At 25.1% G+C, this 16,076-nt stretch overlaps 1 protein-coding gene across 2 annotated transcripts in view; it reads left to right on the forward strand.

Annotated features, from left to right (window-relative positions):
* The first annotated feature begins 12,449 nt into the window (after positions 1-12,449).
* The window catches only part of LOC132939713 (uncharacterized), a 47,920-nt gene continuing 44,293 nt past the window's right edge, over positions 12,450-16,076 (forward strand). Inside the window, exon 1 of one of the 2 annotated variants that reach the window (XM_061007041.1) lies at positions 12,450-12,708. The gene's annotated coding sequence lies outside the window, so the exon portion shown is untranslated. The remainder of the gene's footprint in view (positions 12,709-16,076) is intronic. The other variant, XM_061007043.1, reaches the window with a different exon arrangement.

The raw sequence follows: 16,076 nt of genomic DNA on the forward strand, positions 1-16,076 counted from the left end.
TAATTATAACTTTTTTTATATATATAAATTTTTTTTTTAACTATTATATTATTATTATATTATTAACCTACACATTTTATTTTACTGACATCTAATTGCATATCAATGATAAAAAACAATATTTTTAACCTACCAATAGTCGTAATTTGCTATCTATTGTTTTTTTACGTTGGGACGCAATTTGGGTAGTTGTTAAATATGGTAGGGACGCAATTCGTGTAGTCGTTAAATATCTTTGGGACGCAATTCATGTGGAAAAGGGATTTCGGGACGCAATTCATGTGCAGCGCAAAAATCATATTTTCAGGGTATAGTTTATTATATTGGGCGTAGAAGTGGCACGGATATTTTTCAAATGCAAATAATTAGGAAGGACATTTATTCAAAATCGACGATACTGGTCTTGTAACGTCTTCAGGGTATATCGTTGTAGGTATATTGTATTATGTATAACGTTACAATATTGTGGTGTTTCATCTGCAACCAATCGGTAAGAGGGCACGTCGATTGTAAGCTGGGCCATCGTAGTCGTCATCGAACGTGTATGCCCTTGCGTACGTTGTCGGGCGTTAATATTCCGACAGGGACGCTTACATAAATATATATAAAACAATTCAATGTTTATATTTTTAAACATGTAAATATTGCAAACATAATAAATAGAATTTTACTTAAAAGTGTCATTGGCTCGGAAAAAAATTAATTAAAAATTCAAATGGTTGTCATAAAGAAATTGTATTTTTACACTTGAAATAATTTTAGAATGTAATTAAAAACGAGCAATGTGTCCCTTGAATTGTCTTCGAACAATGGACGTTAACAACTATTATAGATTTAAATTATGGGTGGTTTGGGAAATTGTCTGTCATTGATCATCGTTGCACAAAGACATGTCTGCTTGGAAAATATTGTAATAATTGTTTTTCCTCCCATAAAATTCGACGTTAACTTTCTGCCATGGTCGAATGGTTAATTTCAGAACGTCCAGCTGCTGCACCTCGTGAAAGTTTCTTTTCTGGAAAATCGAAATTACGCGAGTAATATAAATGTTTGCTTTGTGTCCGGCGTATATGTGCCCATGCGTGAAACGAGATTTGTCGGTATTTTCGTTATACATGGATAGGAAATTTCCGACGTCAATCCCCGACTACCATTTGCTCTGATAAAATTGTATCTGTGTAGTGTATAATGTTTAAACTATATAAAATGTATACACTATACATAGATACAAAATACATACATAGGTATATGTTGTATGTATAATAACGTCATTGTTAATGCCCGGCTGATTCTAGTATGCGTCATTAGCTATTACGAAATATGGTCGTAATAAACTGCACTGCTGCAGTGATATAATATATATAATATATATGATAAGGGATATACTGTTATATTTTTATAATATAATTTATAAACACTGCGCAGGTGGTATGAAGATTTCTTGCAATTTAGTATAGTACGTTCAATTGTTTCGTCTTATCTACATTGTGTACGATTTCAGTTAAAAAATATATTTGTACATTATTTTAAAAATAATATAGATATTATAAATTCTTGTCATTTGGAATTTTCTTTCTTGACTTAAAAATTAATTTAACCGTTTAAAATGAACACAATATGAGAAAATGGTATATTTATATTTTAATTACGATTTATGATAAAGAGTAATATAAGAGTTAAATTAAATGATATATTTAAATATTTTAGACTGATATCATATTATAATTATATAATAATTATAATAATAATAGTTCATTATAAATTATAATTAATCATAATAATTAATATTACATTTAGTTACACAGCCGTGCGAAATTGCGGAATTAACAAATGCATTTCCATTGGAGTTATTATTTATTTTTTGCGTATTTCATTTTCATTTGAAGTTGGTAATTATTGTTGATTTGATACTTGCAAAGAGGTATGAAGTATGAAGTGTTAAAAGTTGGTAAGTAGAATCAGATTAAAATGGGAACTATCATATTTTACTATTGAAACACACTAATATTATTAAACTATCAAAGTGCATATGAAAATAAATACTAATTACATTGTCATAAAATGAATACATTGAAGAAATATGTACTAATGAATTTAGTGGACATAATATTAGATATTATGTTCAGTTATTTATTACTCCAAGTTATAACATTTGAAATTACAAAATTCACTGTCAATGCAAATTATGTGCTATTAGTAATATTTAATACTTAATTCATGATTACTCGAGTACAGGTATATAATGATCATTGAAAAATTAAAATTAATTTACAATATGAAACCTAACATAATTTAAATAAAATTTGAATTTAGATATAGCTACAACATTATATTAACTATAAAGTTATAATCCAACTTCCGAGTATTAAGCATTTTAAAATGGGGGTTTTATCTTCATAGTGAAAACTTAAATTATATTATAATAATGTTATATTACATAAACTCTCGATACCCCAACACTTAAATAATTTACCGAGATCTGATGAAGACCCAATCAAACAAATTGTACTTTTTATATTAACTTTATCAAAACAAAAATTAACTTATAATTAAAAATAATAATGTTATTTAAGTACTAAACAGTAGCTTATATATACAAAACACTAATTTTAAGAAATAATAATCTACACAGAAGTTAATATTAAACAATTTTAATAGAAATTTTCTAGTTGAATTTTTGTTTTTAAGTTTATTATTTTAATTAGTATGTATTTTTTTTTAAATTATCAGTCATATTAAGGTAAATTATTATAAACTATAATTATTATTACAATAATTTGTTGTATTGATTCTCAGTTGTAAATGTGTACTTACTAGTTGATATCATACATTAAGTCGACAAATGTGACTGGTTAACTTCAGTTTTATTTATTTATTTGCTATTTGTAAAAAAATCCTCCGGCAGCATAACCATTATATAGTGCATTAGTGCCATAGATTCTAATCAGACAAATATTATATTTTGATTGAATATGTAAGTAAAATACAATTAAATTATTATTATTAATATTTAAAACGATTTGTGTGAACAAGAGTATTTATATTTTTATAAATTGTCATTTAAAACTGCAGGTTTAATATGTTGTTGATTAAATTGTTAACAAAATAAAATATTTTAAAAATAATCATTAAAAAAAATAAATCATCAACTTTTTTTTTTCGTTATAATAAGATATAAGTTAATCCAATTAAGGAAAAAAACAATTTATAAGTCTTTACATTTAATTGTAATGTATTTTTTTTTTAATTAGAATTATTTTCTTACACACAATTTAATTAAAATATGAGTTATATATATCAATATTGTGTCAAGCGCTCATTTAGTTACGTTATTAGAGGTTTATTGTAATTATATTTTTATTTTATCACAAGAAATTTAAATTGTATTTTTGCAAGATTCGATGTTGTTGTATTATTTATTATATCGTTTGAAGTTTGCAAGTTATATGAATATAGTTTTTCATACCCACAGAAATGGACTCAGCTCCAATAGAAAAACCATTATAATTTGATTTTACCCAATTAATTTAAATCTATGACTTTACTTTATATTCATTAGTTCAACTTATAAAAAAAAAACAAATTATTTATTTATTTTTGAGATTGACTTTTTGAATATTAAATTAAATCGAGTGTTTAATTTACTGTCAGTTGCATTATATTAGTAGTCAAAGAAATTATTATTTTTTCTTTTCGTTAAATTAATTAAAATATGAAGTGTTATTATGTATAATCAAGATGTTATGTAAAAAGTGTATGGTGGGGGTTTCCTTAAGATATTTTTAAAGAAAATGTGCAATTTTTACACATCCAAAAACTTGCAATGAACCACAAATACATTCTAATTTAATACTTCGAGTAAACATTTTATTTGCAACTAAAATATTTTAAAATTTACTAGACAGCGTTTAGGTATTTTTAAAACGATATGATTTAAAGTAATGTGATTTTATAAGATTATTTGAACTAAACTAAAAAACCACTGAACTAAATAATAGTAATGCCAAAAATGTTTTCGTTATTTTTTTTACTAGAAACGAATACATTTTTTGAAATTGAATTAGTTTTTAATCTTTGAATTATTTTAGATGATAAATTATACGCACTTGATAATTTCTCATAACATAAAATAGAATTAAGAATTTAAGTATGTTGCAATTTTGAATATCAATCAATCATGCTTATAGTCTTAAGTCTTTTCATCGACGAGGTTTGAAGGTAAGTAAATACTAAATAACACTAGCCTAACACACATCGATTTTAACATCAAGATAATGACAATTTTTTTTGAGTTTCTGTATACAGTTCAAAACGAGATAGGTAGTCAATTTTGCTTTGTGCTTAATGGCCGTACTAAAAAAAAAACATCAAAGTTTAATACACAACTTTTCCTTAAAGAATATTATTGAAGTTTCATTATGTTTAATGGTTATTCTTTATCATTCAACATAATGTATTATAAAAAAACATTTATATATATATCATTGGAATTGTAGGGAAATGGTTAAAATAATATGAACAATCAGTTAAACACAATGGCTTATTTATGGTGGTGTATTTCATTCAGGTATAGTAGGTACCTATATTAAATTGAGTAATTTTAATAAATCTAAGAATAAAAAAACAGGGAACTCACTTTTGCCAAATGATAAATATTTCGACTGTAAATCATCGTCGGGTAGATGTGTTACATTTTTTTCGACTTAAACTAACAACAGTGGGGATCTATGTGAAAAATACTAGCCCATTGCTGACATTGTTGTTTGATATAAAATTTTAGTTGCGACATAACTATACGGCTATAGTTACACTTTCAATAAAGGCTTTTTTAAATACATATATACAAAAATACGTTTCTGAGCAAAATGATATATCGATGCATCGGCATCTATTTATACGGATATGTTAAATTATATTAGATTTTTAACAGTATTTACTATGTAATTATTCACTTTTTAAAATTTTACAAATAACTTATAAATTAAGACAATAACGGCGTACCACACTACAGTGTGTTTATAGGTTCTTAACTGTATAAATAGCTTACATTTAGTTTAATATAAATTATAATATGTTTTAAAAATTGCATTGTATATAGAATTGCATAATAAATAATATTAGATTTGCCATTTGCCATTTGCAATCGACTGCAGGCTATCTAGTTCAAATATCAGAATTTGAATTTGATTTGTGGATCAACTGTCCAAATAACATATTATTAAGTGTTGTAAAAAAAAAAAAATACACTGTCAAACTGATTGATGTTTCTTTTAAATATAAAAAAGACCATCCTTAATGTCGTTATTTATTATATAGGTACTTATGTAGGTATATTAAATGTGAATACAACGTTATCTACAATCAAAGATCTTAAAAAATGAGAACGTAGTTGTTTCATGTTTGTTGTACTACTCAATCAATTTTGTTTTAATTTAAAAATTAATAACTGTAGAGATTTGAAATCTTTAATACATTTTTATACTAGCATTTTCAAGACATGGTAAAATTTTAAAAATAATTAACTATTTATAGATATTAAAAATCTATGACTTGTTTTAGTTTTTATTCAACTATACCTAATGTTTGATGAAATTTTTGTTTTTCACAAAAATCCTACATTTAATAAAAAGGTATCTTGTTATTTGTTGTAACGATAACTAAACAATATTGACAGTACGTTTAAATAATCATACAATATTATTCACGATTTCCATGAAAATCATGAAAACATATAAATAATTTTTGGTTAAAAATGTTTAATCGGATAGTACTATTGAGTGCCTCCCCTTAAATGCTAACTTCCTAGTTATATAATGTTAAAATGTTGACAAAATGAGTTCTTTTAATATAAAATAACTATATCTATAACACAACGATAGTTATTTTATTGTAACTAAGAATATAATTCGTAGAGATTTGAAACTATTTACCACTGTACGTATATTATTTTTACTATGAACAATACAATTTTCAAAATATTTACATAAGTTTTGACCTATTTATACCACTATTCTATTTACACAATTTTACTACAATACGACGTTAATAGACTTATTTTAGTTATTCGTTTTTAATAGATAGCATTATTTATTATATGAAATAATATGATGACTTTATAAAATATGCGATTCGTTAGTAATACATTTATATAATAAAATATTCTTTGAAATAAAGGTTGACAGATCGTCTCTGTTTAGAATTATTTTTCGTCTGCAATTATTTTCATCTTAAATTTAACACATCCAATACAGTAAATAGTAAATCAATCAATCAATGATGATGTACACTCGACACCTACTCTACACGGAGCGAATTCCGCGGTTTTGTTTGTTGAAAATCGAGATTATAAGTTTTAAAGCTTAATAGATGAAACTTATAGACTCTTAAAAATCATTTACAGAAATGAAGGATTCTGTGAAAAACATTATTGAAGAACCGCTGCTATTGGGTAAAATAATGAAAAAATTTAAACTCATAATAATATTATAAAATTTTAAATCTTATTCTAACACGGCGCATTACATAGGCAATTTAGCAACATTTATGTCGAAATATTGCGTATTGATATTATCTTGGTAATAGATAATATTTTATATTATTGTATGTTGTAGTATTTTTAATATTACATTATTGTGAATCTAATCAAATATGGAATTTAATCCTGTTTTTATTTTATAAATATCCTGGTATTAAGTGTTAAGTATAAAAGGCATCACCTATAATTTTAATATTTAACCAATAGTCTGCGCTTCATTAGTAGGTATAAAATGTGATTCTTTATGTACATTGATTTATTGAATTAAATTATTACACTGAGTAAAATGGTGCTTAAGATGAAGTTAAAATCAAATTTTATTCAAAACGTGAAATGTAAACAAGAGTTTATCGGAATTTCAAAGGGTGCTCATTAAAAATTACGTAGTGCTAATGATACAAGGACCTTTTCTACCACACCGATACAATGCAAACATAATAAAATATCTCAATCAATAAATTAAAAATATCCTATCAAGCAAAAGATGAAAGGTATAAGATTTTTTATTGAAAAATAAATTTAAAAAAAGTGGGTACCTAAGTGGATGTCATTCTAATGTACAACCTACTGTTTTAATTTTATTATGTATAGAAAATGCTAATATAAACATTCAGTGAAAATTTCATGTGTCTATAGTCATTTGTTTTAAAGTTACACCACCAATTTATTTTGGGTCAAAGAGCGTGAAAATTTAATACAAGGCTACTAATATATTGTTTTAATAGCAGTTGGAAAATATTAAAAATCCATATAGGCACAGTTTTTTTTTACAGGCATTTAAAGTTCGATTTTTGACAATATTTATCAAATTAAAAACTGATTTTGTAGTTAAACATGTATGATATGTTCAAATTTTATAGCTAAGGATTGAAAACTTAAAACAAGGTTCAACGTAAGTAGGTTATTCTATAACCAAAAAATAAAATAATATAAAAACACAGTGTTTTAGATTCTGAGTGGAACGATGAATGTTTTGATTTTACAATGATGTATGTTTTTTTATGTATTTTTTATTTTTGTGTCTGTGTAGTGTGTGCATGATAAGTAGTCGAAATAATGCTTCGATTTTTAACTTCAGTATCTTATTTGATGGGAAAGTGAATATTGCATACAGTTTTTAAAAGCGACGGGAAAAACAACATAAAAATTAAGGAAAAATGGGAATTTTTACGCAAAATCGGTTTTCTACAAAATCGATTTTGGTTTTTGGTGTAATTCTAATGTATGGTAAAATTCTGTGTATAGACATGACATTTTCACTGGTCGTTTATATTTGCATTTTCTATACACGATAAAATTTTAAAATATTTTGATTTGTTTTGAACTGTTGAACATTGTCAGTTTTCAGTTTTTTTTATTTTTTTTTCTATGAATATCAATTAAATTTTATTTGTTGGATAAAAATGCGTGAAAATGTAATGCAACATTCCTGATATATTGTTATAATAGCAGTTGAAAAATATTAAAAATACATAGGCACAATTTTTTTTTATAAGCATTTAAAGTTTGAATTTTGACAAAATTTATCAAATTTAAAATTTAATAATTATTTTGTAGTTAATTTTATACATAAAATGTTCAACTTTTATAGCTAAGGATTGAAAATTCGAAACAAGGTTCCACGTAAATATTTAAATATATAAAATACTTAATTCGCAATATTATTATCAAATATATTTAGTAATATCATAGTCTGGACTGACTGTTTTCGCTCATAATCGTTTTTCTTATACAATGATATTATTATATCATTGAATTCAAATTTAACACCATCCATTACAGTGATCCACTTGTAACCTACTGTACAGCAGAGTGATATCCACTTACCCAATTTTTTTTATAGCTATTTTATGTTCAATTGGACGAAATTATATATTAAATAACCAAGAATAACGATTTTAGTTGTTTTGTTGTAATTTTATAATATTAATTCTACTCACCGGCTACGGTATTAATAATAATAATAATTAATAATATTATCAATATAATATAAAATATCCACATTGACAAACCGTCTCCGCTCAGAATAGTTTTTCGTATAGGTACCTACTATGATATTATAATATCATTGAATTTATAATGCAATACCATCCATTATACAGTGACCCAATTGTAACAATGATAACAATTACATAACTGTACAACAGAGCGATATTCACTTACCTGCTTTTTTTTTTATTGTATTATCATTAAATTGTTTAAACAATTTAAAAATTTATATTTTGCCACTTAATTGATCGTGTGTAATAACGATTACCTAGATAATTAGAGGTTATGAGAAATCTGAAAATCTGAGTATGTATAGTAAACCAGTGTACTATACACGATCAGATGCCTGAGCTACGTTTAAGAATACTCTTGAGTGGTAGTGTTTATTTTCATGGACGATGCAATAACATCGACAAATTGGTATATTTGGTGTGTGGTAGTGTTTATATTTGAAACCAAATTGTGTATTATGAATAATATTAAATTGTATTAGAATAAAGTAATTTCATTTTATTTATTTATTTTTATTTGTTTAAGCGGGATGTCCCAATAACATTTTTTAAAGTTATTATATTTGTTAGACTTAAATCTATTCAAAGAGAAAAATCAATAAAATTATGATAACAGTAGTAATAACAAAAACAATACCAACAATAAGAATAATAAGAATAATAACATCGATGATTATGATAATAATAAAAATTATAATAATAATAATAATAATAATAATAATAATAATAATAATAATAATAATAATAATAATAATAATAATAATAATAATAATAATAATAATAATAATAATAATAATAATAATAATAATAATAATAATAATAATAATAATAATAATAATAATAATAATAATAATAATAATAATAATAGTAATAATAATAGGAACAATAATAATACTAATAATAATTGCAATAGTAATAATAATAAAAAATAATCATCTACGAACAAAAATGATTATAAATAATTAATTTTTCCAATATTTTGATTAATGTTGGGAAGAAGCTTCTGAGATGATATGATGTATATAACAAGTTTGTTTTGTTTTAAAATTGGAATTATGTTAGATTTATACCAGAACGTGGGGGAGTAAGAGAGTCTTATAGTAGCGTTGTAAATATATTGTATTAAAAACTAAAAATTATATTGCTTTTTTGTTAGTTTTTTTTTAAGATAAGATTGGTTACCATAATATGTTATATGTTCAGATGATTTTTTGATAGGTTTTTTTTAAAATTATAATTAGTAATCAATATTTCTGAGAGTATTTTATGCTTATTTGTGAAAGACATTGAAAGATGTCAGTTTATTAATTTTTCTATTGTGTGGGAATGTTCATTGAAATTTATGTCAGCGTGAGGTTAGTTTTTTTCTTCTAGATTAGTACTTATAACCTTTTTCGTCATTTAAACCATAAGAATCGTCTGCATTTCTTAATTGGTGTATAGTTTGACAATGATTTAAATTTATTTTTGTTTTTATTCAAGTTGAGTTTTTATTATAATTTGAGAACGTTTCTATATAAGATTGATATTTATCTAGTAATATATTTTTAGAATACTTATAAGTGTGTTAAATACTTAGATAAATTTTTTTTATTGATCCTTAAGTTGGCATCTATGGCCATTAGCTGTTTGTAGGGTTGCATTGTGGTGGTGGTAGAGTTAGGAACGGTGAGTTTTTACACGTGAGTGTTTGTGTTTGGTAGAATTTTTTAACTGGGCATCTTTCTCTCCGGACACCGTGACTGCCCGAAGAAAAATGCCACCTGTAGCCGGAATCGAACCGACGTCGGTGCGCGTCACAACCGACGCCTTAGGACCTGTATTACAATAGTTAAACTAAGGTTAAACCGCGGCATTCGGAGGTAAAATCAGTAGGTTAAGCGTAACCGAGGTTTAAACTATGATTGTAAGACAGGCCCTTAGTCCGCTCGGCCACTCCCGTCCCCCACTTAAATTATTGATTTAACATATCTTTGCCATATTTTTTTTGGCAGTTTGAGTTATTTTTGTGAATTAATGTATGGTGTAGCCGAATAGGAGACAATTTTTTTGTTAGATATTGGGGATATTGATAGATTATTAAAAAATAATGTATTGTTATTATTTATAATTTATTTTTTATTTATTTTTTATTATTTATAATTGACAAAATTAAAATATAATTATGATATGAATTGGTGCTTTGTTAGGTTTAGGCGCACAAGTGATGAAGACTTGGCACATTGGGAATTGTCCCGACTAATGTTTTCATTAGTTAGTCGTATTTCAGATATTATGAGTGTCATAAATATACTTATATTTGTTGCTTTTAATGTTATTTTGATGTTTTCAAAGTGGATGTGAAAGGTTTGTTATATCATTAGTCATATACTCATATTTAAGGATTAACTTGTTGATAACTGTAGTTAGAAGAAAGATTAATGGTTTAATAAGAGATTTTAGCTTGTATTGGAGTACTTATTTTATATTTGATAATTAAAAATTCTAATTCTCTCCAGGCATGAAGTTTTTAATTTTTTTTATCTTAGTGTAGCAAATAGAATTGATTTTGAATACATTTCGATTATTGGGGGCAGGTTTAAGGTCCACAAAAAAGAGTTTTTGAAGTACGTTGATTATGTTTCTGATTATTAAAGTGATATTTTCTAGTTTATTTTTGTATCTTGGTAGTGTGTTGGCGGTTCCTGATAATGACTCTAAATGCTCTTTCTTATTTAATTTGATATGCATAGTAGATACGCTGTATGTATATATTATATTTTAATACTTAGGACATTATTAGGCCGTTTTTGAATAAGAATGTTGAATATGTTTCAACAAATATTAAAAATATTTAGAGAAATCATTAAATTAAACAAGAGAATAGTATGAATTCCATTTTTTCGTCATGTAACAATGTAAATAATGTAATTTATTTGATTAAATTTAAGAATAGAATCTAAGAAAAAAATAACTTATATTTTAAGTTTGGTTATAAGTATATTTTAACTTATAGCTAATAATAGTTACAATTTTTGAAGCTAAAAATATCAGAAAAAAAAATTGTTATTATTGGTTTAAACTTTAAAGTAGTATACAAATTGTTGTATTTTAAAGAAAAATTGACATTATTTTATTCAAGAAATAGCTCCAAATAAGTAATATTTTATTGTAATCTGTTATAAATAAAATATATATAAATCGGGAAGAATCTCAACATATACATAATACGGTTGATGGTGTTAACGTTTTATTAAAATTGTAAGAGTAGGTACATATAGTTTAGGTAATTATGTTACACTCTTGCCTTTTAGGGTGCAGTTGATGGTAAAAATATGATAAATATTAAATACCGAGATTTTGTTGTTGTTAAAATAATAAAATTTGAAAGTTTTTAGATGCACTTTAAGATAGAATCAAAGCGTTTTTCACTCACATTATAGAATAACTTTAGACTGTTTGTGTTCAAAAAAAATTCAACTCATAATATCTTCAGGATATAATCATATCGATCGATGGTGGTCTTTGCTCCGATATAAAGAACAGCTAATAGAAGAAGATACAGAGCATTAAAATATTTATCATAAACCGTGAATTGTAATAGTTCAATCGAGGCGTTCTCCTAATGTTATTATTTGTTGGGCTGGCGCACCGGGTAAAATAATAATATAGTGGTGTCGCGGAACTTTTTTCAAATCAAAATGGAAAATAAAACAAACAATATCAATCCGAAATCGACCTACGGTTGTCGTCACGGGTGCCGGGAGTGGGGGGGGGGGGGGTAGGGGGCTATGTGTCGTTTGCATATTATATTATAGACAAAGTATTATTATTGGGGTGTTTCGTGTGCAACCAATCGGCGAGAGGGCACGGCGGTTGTCCGGTGCGCCGTCGTCGTCGTTGGAGTCGTCGTCGGCGGCGGCGTCGTCGTCGAGCGTGTTTGTACCCTTGCGCACACGGTAGGGGCTGTTGATTCCGACGGGGACGCGTACTTATATATATATATAGACATTTTCATTTTATTTTCGAGTTATTATTCGCGTTTATCTGCGCCGCAACAAGTTCGTGTCTTCGCCGTCTTCGGGGCGCAGCAACAAGTCCTCAGATCGCACAAGTCATCGCCACCGCCATCACGTCCGTTGACACCGTCACGCCGCCGTCTTCTTCCTGTATCATATTTGTAAACTATTATAGGTAGGTGGTACATAATGATAATGTAACATGCGCGCAATTGATATATTATAATATTATAGTAATCAATAATAATATTGTTGTGATTTAATAATAAATATAATATAATATAATATTTTATTTATAAATCCCAATATGTTATTAGAATAATATACGTTATATTAGAATAAAATAACTGTCAATCAGTTAGAATTTTCATTTATAATACAATATTTTATCATACGACGTGTTTGTAGATTTTCGTGTTTCTGAAAAATTAATGGGATTCAAACCCAATAAACTACCACGTTAATATGATTTCTACAAAATATTAATAGTCTTTTTTTATCTATCATCATTATAACGTATACATGTCGTGGTATTTGAACATTTGGTTTTCAACTAAGATAAGGGTATTTAAATGATCGTAAAAGTCCACAGTGGTAATAACATTAAAATATAATTGGTGCTGATATTTAAACAAAAAATTAATGTAAGAAAAGTTTTTTTAATTTTTAATGCAACGGTATATCTATAAGTTTTTATACGAAATTCAAATAAATATTTTAGTTTACACAAAATTTAACATTTCTGTATTCTACCTAGTAAATAAATATTTGCACATTATTTAGTTTTAACAATGATTCTTATTATACTATACAGTATATAGCGTATATATTTACCTATAATATTTTGAACTTAAAAACAACGCTTAGATACTGTTTATAAATTTTAAACTTTATTTAAACATGATATTTGTTTACTCAAATACAATTTATATTTGTGTACTAAGAATAATATTAATAAAGGTAATCGCCTTTATAATCATAGGTAATGGTATATGGATTAAAAAGTATTATCAAATAAAAGAAACTTAAGTGATTTCATGATTGCAAGACATCGAAATGTTCAAATTTGAAATTCAAAATCGTATATTTTATTAATAAAATGTTTATATTGTGAAATCACTTTTAAAAATATCTGGTGTTTAGTAAAATTTTACAATATATTTAAAACATCATATTTATTTAGTCAATTGAAACACAGAAAAATTCCCAAAAAACTCTGAAATATGCAACACATTTATTTTTAACAAGAAATCGTGTAATTTAAAAGTAATATTTTTATTCTTATTTACCTATTTAAGAACTATAAACAGTTTCATTTTCAATAATTGTATAAGATTTATTATTTTTAGTTTTTATATGTACGATATAAATGTATGATTGGAAATTTGAAAGTTTAAGCTTACAATTAACAATATTGCACACATTTCTTCATAGCTTATTCAACTCTTGCTTACAATTTTTCTAGGATAGCACAGTTAATGTATAATTGCATAACGCATATCTATAAGTTATTGAAAATATTTTTAATTTTGATCAGAGAAAGGAATGTATTGGTTTGGCTTTGATTTTTATTCGATATTTTTTTATATACAATTTGTTAGATTTTACTTATAAGTCTTGACATTTTACTAAAAGTGTTTTTCTATCTATACCAAAAATACCTCAACAATTTTTAAACTTAATATTTTCACTTGGGGAATTTTGTAATAATTTTAATTACTTGAAAACTATCAAATTTTATCGGCATATTATATTTTAAGATTTAATTGTATAATATTATGATGTAATAATTACTAGTTATATGGTGATTATTATGACTTTATATTATTTGAATACAAGATAAGTTACATAAATACTATATTATTACTATATTACCTATTACATAATAATATATACCTAATTTAATAAAGTAATTTCTCAAAAAAAACGTACGTGTCCAAAAATATAGCAAACGGAATCTCATCCAGAATTAATTTATTTTGATTATTTAAGATTGCAGAACAGGAATGTCTGAAAGCGGTAATAACACACAAGCTATTATTTTTAAAACTAATAAAAAGTTTCTATATGTCTTAATTATAACAGAAATCAAGGAGACAAAAAATATTTAGTTATAACTATAACAGTCATAATGGTACTAATATAGTTAGTATATCGTATAATAATTAATTGTGTTACAATTGAAATAATATCAATTAATAATTATCTACAATATTGTAAATGGCAATTAATGTAATATATAAAGTCGCTAACAAACAATTTTTTTGGCAAAAAACTTACAATTGAAAATATAATTGGGTGAATAAAATATAATAAAATACTCTAAAAGTTTTATATACCCACGAATAATATTTTTAAATTATAATAAAATAACTAAAACCGTTGTTGGTTTTAATATGTAATTTCGTCCAAATTTAAAATTAAAATGTATATAAGAAACAACTGTGTTTATATATTTTGTAGTTTTGTTGGTTACAGTATGAACTATTTATAAGAATCATTGTTTTAAATTTCAATCCGTAGCCATAAAAATATAAATAGAAACATTTTTATAAATATTAAACGAAATATAAATAATAATATATATCGAAATAATTTTCCAATTTTCTAGATTTTGATGAATTTTGTCAACATTTTAATTTCAGATAAAAAAAATATCGTGTATTTACGTTCAACTTTTTTTTTTAATTTCCACTAAAAATAACTTACATTTTACATTTTCACATTTTTTGACCGAGCAAAGCTTTTTTTATCGACAACAATTTAAATATTTTCTTATCGCTATAAATAGCTCAAAAAAGTTACAATATCTCAAAAAGGTTATGGTACATATAAATTGCTAATATAAACATTCAGAAAAAATGTCACTTACCTATCTACGGTTATTGTTTATAGAGTTACACTAAAAAACAAAATTGATTTTTTTTCAAAAACTGGTTTTGCGTAAAAATGTCAGATTTTCCTTAATTAATTTTTATTCTGACACAGTGGCACTTGAAAATTATTGGGAGTTTTTTACTTTTGACCTCCCAAAAGTACGAACTAGTATAACTTTCCTACCAGAAAAGATGCTGTTGAAGAAAATGTAATGTACCAAAAGGTGATGACAGACACAAATAAAAATAATAATAAAAATAAAACACACATCATTGTAAAATCTATACATTCATCGCCCCCACTCAGAATCTAAAAACAATTTTTTTCTTGAAAATCTTATTATTTATATTATTTGGGTATATTAAATGTAATGTTCGACAAAAGTTAGCTTAGATATAAATTCTATAACCATTATAAACTGCCTCTCAATAGCTTTCTAAATACCATGTATCTAAGAAAAACCCTCAAACGTATTTTTTTTATTGAATTTTTACGAGAAGATTTTTTTTTTTAAATAATTCTAAATTTTTGGTCACTATTTAGAGTACATTTTTGGCTATCCCATAGACTAAAATATATAGATAAGTATTTAATATAATAGAGAAATTGAAATAGTTTTTTGATTTGTGTACTATTTGTTTGTAAAAGTTTAATAAAAGTTGTCTG

This window comes from Metopolophium dirhodum, chromosome 2, assembly GCF_019925205.1.
Source record: "Metopolophium dirhodum isolate CAU chromosome 2, ASM1992520v1, whole genome shotgun sequence".
NCBI classification, from domain to species: domain Eukaryota; kingdom Metazoa; phylum Arthropoda; class Insecta; order Hemiptera; family Aphididae; genus Metopolophium; species Metopolophium dirhodum.